The 11,092-nt window shown below is 38.0% G+C and overlaps 1 long non-coding RNA gene across 1 annotated transcript; it reads right to left on the bottom strand.

Moving 5' to 3' along the window:
* Window positions 1-6,897: 6,897 nt before the first annotated feature.
* Window positions 6,898-7,363, bottom strand: LOC121815896. Its single transcript, XR_006055458.1, has 2 exons — window positions 7,241-7,363; window positions 6,898-6,990 (listed from the first exon to the last, which is right to left on the bottom strand). It is a non-coding gene; the product is annotated as an uncharacterized LOC121815896 (long non-coding RNA).
* Between the last annotated feature and the right edge of the window lie 3,729 nt (window positions 7,364-11,092).

Here is an 11,092-nt window from a genome sequence, read left to right on the forward strand (position 1 = left end):
TTTCTCTTGACTTTTATTCATATACTACATTTTCCATTAGTTACCCAGTTCATTCATGTCATGTAGTAGGCAGAAAATTCTTCTGAGGCATACTAAATCCCATAAAAGACACAAAGCTGTCTATCCCATTGGCATGCCAAATGCTTTTAGCTCTGCAGCTTGGAGGCCCACCAGTCTCCTTGTGATGAAATGAAAGGAACTTTTTGATCAATACCATAGACCATACATATGTATGAGTACGCGCAGAAGAGCAACCTATAGAAGCACATACCATCATTTCTCAAAGTGTTAGTACTGTTGGCAGCAAATAAACAATTCAATTCAAATTTATTTATATAGCGCCAAATCACAACAATAGTCACCTCAAGGCGCTTTATATTGTAAGGTAGACCCTACAATAATACATACAGAGAAAAACCCAACAATCATATGACCCCCTATGAGCAAGCACTTTGGTGACAGTGGGAAGGAAAAACTCCCTTTTAACAGGAAGAAACCTCCGGCAGAACCAGGCTCAGGGAGGGGCGGGGCCATCTGCTGCGACCGGTTGGGGTGAGAGAAGGAAGACAGGATAAAGACATGCTGTGGAAGAGAGACAGAGGTTAATAACAGATATGATTCAATGCAGAGAGGTCTGTTAACACATAGTGAGTGAGAAAGGTGACTGGAAAGGAAAAACTCAATGCATCATGGGAATCCCCGGCAGCCTACGTCTATTGCAGCATAACTAAGGGAGGATTCAGGGTCACCTGGTCCAGCCCTAAGCAAAAAGGAAAGTTTGTGTCACGATCCTGGGTCTTATGACCCAGCGTTTTGAGTTTTAGTTCATTTTGATGTTTATAGTGTATGTTTAAGCTCATTAGATTTTCTATGTTCATTTGCTTATTATATTCCCCTTGTGTTTTCAACCCTTGTGTTAAGTCTCCCTTATCCTTTATGTGTTTCATGTCTGTTTCTTATGTTGTCAAGTTCATGTAGTCATGTCAGTGTTTCATTGTTTCCTATTTTATTTTGAAAGAGGTCCTGTGCTTCTGTGTTCTGTTTTGCTCTTTCCCTGTGGGCGTTGTTATGTTCATGTTGTGTCTACTTTGCCTTTCTGTCCCATGTTTCAGGTCCCTATGTTCTGTCTCAGTTGCTGTTAAGTTTACATGTTTTGAGTTCAGTCAGTGTGTTTCCTGTTTTACTTTCACAGTCTGTCCTATGTTAATGTTTCTAGTTTTGCTTCCCTTGTCTCGTCCTGCGTTATTACTCTCCTCCTGTGGCTCATTCCCCCTCGTTATCCCTCTGTGTATTTAAGCCCCGTGTTTCTCTTTGTCAGCGTTGCGTCCTCCCTCATAGCTGTGTGATTTTCCCTGTGGCTCCTTGTGCTTTAGTTTTCCCAGTTTAGTTTTGTATTGTTTGTTTGTCCCACTCCACGCCAGCAATAAAGCTGTGTTTTTTGAGTTTACCTTTTTGTCTCTGTGAGTTTGCGTTTGGGTCCTTCCCTTGCCTGCACACAGCCGTACTGTGACAGTTTGAAGCCTAAGTAGAGATAGTGTCTGTCTCCCGAATCCAAACTGGAAGCTGGTTCCACAGAAGAGGGGCATGAAAACTGAAGGCTCTCCCTCCCATTCTACTTTTAAATACTCTAGGAACAACAAGTAAGCCTGCAGTGTGAGAGCGAAGTGCTCTAATAGGGTGATATGGTACTACAAGGTCCTTAAGATAAGATGGGGCCTGATTATTTAAGACATTAATACATTAAATTAATTATTTAATTAATTGAATTACAGTATTTGTTTGCTTACCAAGAGTTAGTATGCAAGTATAAGTGTGAGGCTACAAACACTAGCCTCTTTAAAAAAACATATATACATATACATATACATATATATACACATATAGATATAGTATATGATATATATATATATATATATATATATATATTATAGTATATATCATATATATATATATATTAGGGGTGCAACGATACACAAAATTCACGGTTCGGTTCGATACTTTGGTGTCACGGTTCGATATTTTTTCGATACAAAAAAATGTTCATGCCTTTTTAATTTGTCATTTATTAAAATTATAAATATATATTTTAACTCAAAAGTACAGTTTTTAAATTTAACCCTAACCCTTGTGCGTGTTTTTTTTTAGCTCGTCATATTGCAGCCACAGAAATTCTTTTGTCCATGAAACCATAAAGCTGCACTTTCTTTTTGCCTTATAGTCTGATTTGTCATAACTTCTCCGTTTTGTGGTAAGCTTTTCTTTGGCTGTCACTTCTTCACCCTGACCTGTCTTATTTGGCTCAGCAGAACTAAAATATATATCTGTCTGTGAAGGTTCTCAGTCATCCAGGTCATCGTAGTCAAATATATATCCTGCTGCTTTTACACACGCACTCACATAAGCTCAGCGATTCTCTGCGCGATCAACCTCTCACATGTTTAAGCTGCGGGAGATTTCACTTGTCATGTTTGCATAGTAAGCTAACGATTAATAAGACGATGTCAGAGGAATTGGTGCACAAATTATCATCACTCACAGATCAGTGCTGTCGCTCTCTATACACAGTTCGCGCGATTGCAAAGTGAAAGCAAAAAAACAAGCGCAAATCCAAACACGATTTCAATATGTCACATATTGACAGTGGCTCACCCAATGACATAATTACCCAGCTACATTTCTGAAAGAATGCAAAAGCATTGACATATATTTTTCCTTCCTACAATAGCCCGACAGGCAGGGAAGAGATAGATTTTGGTAGCCCGACTGAAAAAAATCGCTAGCCCCGGGCTAGCGATATTGCGAGCCCTGTATCTGATTGAGGAATCACTCATCTTTGGAAAAGAGAGTTTATTACAGAGAAATGTCTCTTTCCAAAATAAAAGCTATACTATCCGCTTCTTCTGGGCTATATTCTCAGCAGCATATTAAACATATCAGGTCTCCATAAGGAGAATCCTGTGCTAACAGCTGTCTAAATGACTCGGCTAAAGTTTGTAGCATGCATGCTTGTTGTTTTTGTCTTTGCACTAGGATGATGTCGGTGTAAATGTGCAGTCATATTCGTTGTGTTCCCACTAGTGCTGTCAGCGTTAATCTCGTTGAAATAACCTTAACGCCACAACACGGCAAATCTCCGTTAACGAGCTACCCTATACAGAGGGGCTAGACGGCCAACACGTTAACGAGCTAACTGCGCTAACACACTAGCTCCCACCCATGTAATTGAGCATTGCATGGCACATCCAACATACTGTTTTACTTTAGTCCATGACTCGCTTACCTTCAGGGTCATACGTCACATGAAAACCAAAATAATTCCAAACGCCAGATCTGAATGAGGGTGGGGAGGTCCACTTCTGTCTCGCTAGCTTGCCCTGCGCTCTTCCTTCTGACCATGGCTGTGTTGAGTGCTCAGTGAATCTGCGTTCGACTACTCCGCCTAGGCTGCACTCTCGAGCCTAGGCGGAGTAGTCAAATGCAGATTCACTGAGCGCTCAACACAGACAGCATCGTCAGAAGGAAAGTTGATAAAATAAATTACAAATTTTGTATTCTTTTTTTTTTCTCCCCTTTGGTTTTCTTTCTTTCTCTCCCCCTCTTTCTTTCATTCTTTCCCCCTGTCCTATCCCACAGTCATGTCTGTCCCGTTTGCAACTGAAAATAAAATAAATTCATAATTATAATAAAGGTCAATCAAATGGACCAATATGATGATCCACTTAAAATAAATCCTCTTGGCATCTTTCTTGGCCTCAAGACAACAATTCTGATGGCTATAGATCCAAACGGGACACAAAAAAAAAAAAAAAAAAAATTAAAATTTTTTTTTTAAATTGTATTGTTCGATACATATGCGTACCGAACCGAAAGCACTGTATCGAACGGTTCAATATCGATACGAATATCGTTGCACCCCTAATAAATATATATATATGTAGGTTGTGTATCTATGAGGTGTTAATGGGGTTATTGAATAACATGTGTATATGTGTGTATATACGTATGTATGGATAGATGAATAGCAAGTGACTATCTCAAATTCCTAGATGGTGAAACACATTACAGTCGTACACAGTGATCGATACGCATCAGAATCGTGTGATATAGAAATCCCAAAGCAAGTAACACGCGGCTGACAGAGTTGTGTAGTATACATAAACCACACGATTATGCATCCACAGCTCTTAGATTACTAATCTCCACCTGTAGACCTTCATTCCTGCAACACAATACTTTGTAAGAGGCATAAACTAGAACCTGCTTTAAACATCACCTTATACATACAGTCTCCGTACTGGATTCCAGCAGCTAGATGAATGATGCGAAAGCTGTACCACTTGTCAAAAGTCGCACAATTGGTCAAACATATGCTCATACTATATACGACGCACACACCAACAGCTCTCTTAAGCACGAATAACACACCCTACTTTCTGATATAAAGATCCAAACAGTTCAGACATACCAGAACTGAAAGATCTAAAGGAAATGCACATCAGTTATAAAATAAATTAACATATCATAATATAGACACCAAGATCAATTTGTATAACAATGTTGCCACCAGAGACTGGACATCTCCTGTGTTATAAGCGGATGGGTCACAATTCTGCCCTGCATAGCCGGCACTCATCTTCTGCATACTTAAAATCGTTGAGAGGACAACGTACCATATGATCTTTCATCTCTCTCTTATGATTTATTTGTTTTCTGGCTTTTTTTACCACTGTGGCTAATATTTAATGCACATTGATAAGTAGTAACGGTGGGCAATGTTAATATTAAAAATCAATACCAAAAACTACTGACTTAATTATCAACTACATCATGCATAGATTATTATCTTATCCTAATCTAACTGACATAACACCTTGTAAAGACTGAACATAGCACAAGACAAGCTCAGTACTGATCATCTTCATGCCTTGTCCAAGTGCTCTGATGAATGACTACCAGCAATTCCAGAATGCAGTGACTCTGTCAGTGCTCCAACAACAATCACACTCATGTTGAAAATCACTTAATACAACTGGCATATAAAAATACTGAGTAAATTGTGACACACTCACATACACTATACACCATTAAAGCTTAAAAATTACTAGACTAATTACATAATTTGTAATAAATAATAAGTGTGCATCTTCAGCATCATTCTTCTAAATCTTAACCATCCTCTATAATATTTTATTTTATCATAGTCAAAAAGCAGGACATTCTTAACAATCCTACACCCGATCTGTAGTGGACCCGAGGATAAGAATCATCACACACACCTCGTTGTAATCTAGCTCAGAATATTTTTTGACTGATCCTCTCAAACTAGTCATTTTGCAATCACAGGGCTGATACCAAAAAAAGTGTCCTCTATATCTATTCCATCAAGTTAACCCCACAGATAGAACCCAAAAAGGTATACACAGACAACTTTCTGCATACCAAGCATATATCATTTACTGTACTACCATAATTGCATTTATTAGTGTAATCAATCATATCTCACTCCCCACAAATGACATCAACTTAAATTCATCTTGGTTCAGCAGGGCTCAGAATAAGAAACTGAATCGTCTGACAGCACCATTAAATCAATAATATAACATTCCACTACTCTTATCCGCGCACTTTTCATTGCGATTATCATACTGTTCTCTGATGAATAAACTAGAGAATCAACCTCACTCCAAACCCAACATTATTAACCACACAAACGCATAACTCCATACCATCAAGTTAATTACACCTTATTAAAATTATGATTGAGAATCTTCGACACAACAAGTGTAGTCTGTACATTGAAGATTGAGAAAATCATGAATGCTGAAAATGCCGCGTCTTCACTTCGTCGCGTTAATCACGTCTTGAATGCCACTTACTAGCACATTAAAACGTAGATTACCTTCATAGAAAAATTCACGTATAATCTCAGGTTCAAGATATTGCTAACCTCACTAACTTAGAGATATCACAAGCAAAAGTAACAAATATGTTCAAACCTTCCATACTTAAGTTAATATCTCATATAGTAAGTTGTACATATCCTTCAAATAAATATACAAATCTGATAACATTAAAAATCAAATTTTATACAACACTATACAAGTAGCGATATATATCACACGTTATAAATGAACAAAAGACGGAGACCACAGCGAGTAGGAAGACAGTATAGGACTTCATGATAGATAATAGCATCCAGTACTAACAGTTAATCACACGTAATTGCTGGCAATTACCCCGATGACCAGATACGTATTATTCGCTTAACCCATACTAATCCAACACTTAACGCAGTCTACAGAAGCGGACCAGACCAAAAGAGATACACAATACTAGGGAAAAAAGATTATAATCTCATTATTTTGTGATGTAAACATGATTCTACATCACCTGTATATATCTCTCTCTCTGAGATATCAGCATCTTATCTCCATATTACACTTGCTCTTATGTATTAAGAGAATTGAAACTAACCACTATTAGTCAATCCTAAGACCCTCTTTTCCATCCACTCACCGCACTTATCGCATGCTGTTACTTACACAAGTGCCAGCAAGACCACACCCACAGAAACTAGGGCTGATGCAGTCTGATAGTCCAATCCAAGGAATCATGAAGACATATCCAGCCTCTTTTCCATCACCACCGCACACCATGTTGTTATTCACAGTGCTGCCCCACCAGCTAGGGCTGGAGCAGGTCTGATAGTCCACCACAGGAAGGTAGGCCTGCTTAAGCACAGGAGACAGGCTACCACCGGCTGGACAAAATAAAATGGTAAGGTACATTAGCCTTTACAGAAGACACCCAGTGATGACAGTGATATTGATAGGAGATCAAACAGACAACTCACTGGCAGTGCGCCCCCATCCTGTGATGTAGCAGGGGTTGTTGTTGGGCAGAATCTGGCCAGAGGGAGGCAGAGAGCCCAGCTGGACATAATTGTTCAGGGTGGCGTCTGAGGCCAGTTTCAGCAGAGCGATATCATTCCTAAGGTAGAGAGTTAACAAAATCTGTTTTGTAAAGCCTCTAAAATTGTCTAAATTGTCTAACTCTAACCAAAATAGTTCTGGGAGGCGAATTATGTTCATATCCTTGACCCACCACATCCATAATGTAACATTCAGACCCCAAATCAACACATTTGCCAAACATAATATTACTTAAAAAGGTAATAAATAGCTACAAACAAACAATTTTAAAAATGCTTAGGAATACAAGACATAAAGGTACTTCTCACCCCTGAGACAGTTTGTTAGCATCCCATTGGGGGTGGACATAAATGGCACTGACAGCTATGATCTGCTCTCTGTCACTGAGCTGTTGAGGTCATGTTCACCAAGAATGACACGGAAAGGTCCGGGGGCTGCAATGTTTCAGAAACATCCAAAACAAACACAACATTGTTAGCAATCAATAAGTTGGATTTCACTGCATTATACTCTTGTTTATGTTTGATTCATGTTGTTTGTTTTTCTTTTAAATCAATAAGCAAATTTTCTTTCAATGTGGCAGTTACGAATGAGGTTGTAAGATTTTTCCTCATGCTGGTGGCTTTATGAAACACAGAAATAAATCATAACTAAGTATTCGGTTAGAAGTAACCCATTGACTTTCAAGTCAGGGGTTGAATTTCATTTTACCCTCTACTGTAGAGGAGTTTATATTGGTTTTGAGGACCCTTGTTGGTTTTCCTTAGTTTTACTATGTCCATTGTTAAACCAGTTTTTTATGTTTGTTTGTTTAAATTTTCTGCCTTAATATTCTGTGAATTTTTTTTTCTGTTTTTGCATTTAGGGTGTGGATACTGTTTTTATTTCTACAATCTAGTCTGACCCTGCTTCTTTTTAGGTCGCTGGTTTCTGTCTCCTTTATGCTTTCATAGGGATTAGTTTAGTTCTTTGTGTTTCCAGACTTCTAAGATTTCTGTCATCATCCTCTCTCTCTTGAGTTTATATGTCAGTCTCTTTTTATTTTCCTATCCTGTAGTTGTTGTCAGGTCTTTGCATTTAGGTTACGATTAGTCCCCTTTGGTTATGTCTTGTTTTATCCTTTGTAGGTTTATTTTCTTTCCTATTTCAGTTTTACTTCCTGTCTGTATCCCTTTAACCCCCTTAATTGTGTTCAGTTTTTATCGTGTTCAACTGCCTCCCATTCCCCAACAATGTGTCTTTTCACCAGTCACCCCTCTGTATACTTATAGCCTATCATCCCTACTCATTTCTACCAGCTGCTGGATTTATGATTGTTCTTTTTCTGGAGTTCATCAGCCAAAATAAACCCCTTGCCTTTTGTTTTTCAAGCCTACCTCCAGCGCCTTGCATTTGGGTCCTCTTCAGCACTTCATGATAAATGACATAATAAGCCCAAATAAAACTAAAACTCCTACAGCCAACTAAGAAATACTACTGCGTCAGAGCCATAGATAGCATACTATAATCACATTACATTAATCATTGGCTTAACCAATGTCCACATCGTGAGTCAGTCAGTCACTAACCCCAAGACCTCTCTGGATTCAGCAGTGTATATTCCTCCACAATAAGATGTGGTATAGGAGCCGCCAGAAATGAGTACTGGAAGAAGATGATCTAAGGGAGTAAAACAGAAATCTCTGGTGCATAAAAACATTATATAAGCTTAATTAAAGTTTTAATGTATATCATTCTGATATTAATTGGCTCTGCAACCTGACCAACATGCTTGGTCACTCTATTATATTGTGAAAACTCAATTCATGAATGTTGTCATACTGAGGTTACCATGCCCAGAGGCCAGGAGTGCTCGGGTAGCAGCACCCGACTCCTACAATACCCTTTCTTCATGACTGCAATATACACATTCAGTAATATATCATACAAATCGATACTTGGGATCTCGGCACAGCTACTAGTATTAAAATAATAATGATCAATTTATTACACATTAACAGAAATCTGAAATATGTATATTTTAAGCAATTTCATCTTATCGGGAAGAAATGGACAAAATGATCGTACAAGCTGAACGAGTGACTGAGTGAATAGTATTTATCGACGTACACCCGGGCACGACAGACGCCCAGTATAGAGATAATAAACGAGACAGACGAGTATCCAATAATGACATGTGTTATATACACAAGTTTGTCTGCTGTAACAAATGACTTATCTTACCCAAGCGCACAACACTTGTCAACACCAAAAACCTCGAGCATGATTTGCAGTCCAAAACGTCTGTGCAGGAACCAGTGCTGCTTTCCTTCTTTTATACCTGAACTTGACCTTCAGCTGATGTGGAAAGATGTGACTGGTCTTTCCCCTGTGACAAAACCCAGGTGTGTACCTGTGGTCTGTGTCACACAGCGCTATCACAGCCAGTTAAAAAAAACATCCCCTGCTTTGGTCAGTTGAATGTGGTCCAAAATGAACAATGTCACATGGATTGACAGTTTTATTGCTGGATAAAATGAGTCACAGTGGTTCAGAGCAGTTAAAAGGAATACATTTATAAATGTATTCTTGCTAATAGTGTGCACCACACTTATTTTGGGCAACAGCTTACAGACAAGATATTTTCTCAAAATACTTTTGTCAGAAAAGGAGTGTAAGAATGATTCATTCTGTAAATAATGACAATAAATCATATCATAATGTCATCATATCAGATATGTATGACAGATACGTATGAAAACCTACACTGTTACCTCTCACCCAATGTCCTCAATGATTTATTAAATACAGATCATTCCCATTACAGTGCAGCATGAAATCTTAAAATAAAGTGCCTGATGTAAGAGAGGGCAAGATCTTGTGAAGACTTACATCACAGCATAATCACATGTCCATTTGAACCAGCATGAATTATCAAGTGAGCATGGGAAAGCAAACGGCTGTGGCATCAATGGTGTAATGGCATATTCCAAAAGTACACATTAAAATGGAAAACAGGTTCACTTTTTATCTTCTAGTGTCTAGAATCACCTAGACAGTATGACTGACCATGTTAGTCTCTGGAAAGTAAATCTTTTGTTATATTTTACAATATGTTTTACAACTGTCCCATCTGGTCTGTATATTAATTAAAGAGAATATTTCTAAAGTTAGAAATATAAAGAAATGAAGGATAAAGAAGACAATAATTCGTATTGTTGTTATTCATGCCTAATTTAGTTTTTTGGGTTTGTTTTTTTTTGTTGAAGCTGTTTCAATAAAACTGAACTGAAACGAAGCTAAAGGAATACTTGAGTGTGATGTCTAGATGGTACCAATTATTTACTAATGTCAAACTAAATGTAATATTAAAAAGGTAATTTAATTTTGTTTGTAGTATAAAGAGTCATTCATGATTCAGAGCAAGGTAAGCGTATACATTATTTTATAGATACAGTAGAAATATGAACTGTAAAGCTAATTGAAAACAGGACAATATTATGGGCTAACACTAGAGGGGACTAAAGACTAACAAACACTTGGCATCTCTACAAAGGGACACACACATTCCTGGTCATACAGACAGATGACAGATGTGGTCCTGATTTTGCTTTGAAAACCTCAAATATTCATGCAGGTCGATTTTAAATTCAGTCTGTAGTGTAGTGCTAATGCTACTACTGAGATTTTTTAAGAGTTCTCTCCATTCCTAACTCTGTGTTTAAATCCAGTGTGAGAACTGAGGTAAAAGTGATTTCTCTCCCTCAGTTCATCATAACCCCTCTGACATTGAACATTAGAATCACAGATGGATTACTTGATGATTTATGCACAGTAAGTCTCTAAGTAAAATACATATAATTATACTTTTAAAAGCCTTTTACTTGTTCTGAACTAGTCACGCTGATAGCACCAACAGTAGCTTACTGAACAATGGGAAGGCCTCTGATGTGTCCATATTTTATAAAACAGTCCTTAATTAGACAGAAAGTCATTAAAACTGTATGGATTTTGGATTATTGTCTTATCAGGCTATTAAAGAGATAGCTGTGCTGCCTAGTAATTGAGCTGCCCCCCTGACACACAGGGGAAAGGTCCTAATGCTGTAGGACTTCCTGACCAACAGAGGCTCCACAGTTTCATTATTTTCTCCTCGTCCTTTTCAAACTTCTTGTGTACTC

This window comes from Haplochromis burtoni, unplaced genomic scaffold (assembly GCF_018398535.1).
Source record: "Haplochromis burtoni strain Fernald_Lab_line unplaced genomic scaffold, NCSU_Asbu1 Contig_357, whole genome shotgun sequence".
NCBI classification, from domain to species: Eukaryota; Metazoa; Chordata; class Actinopteri; order Cichliformes; family Cichlidae; genus Haplochromis; species Haplochromis burtoni.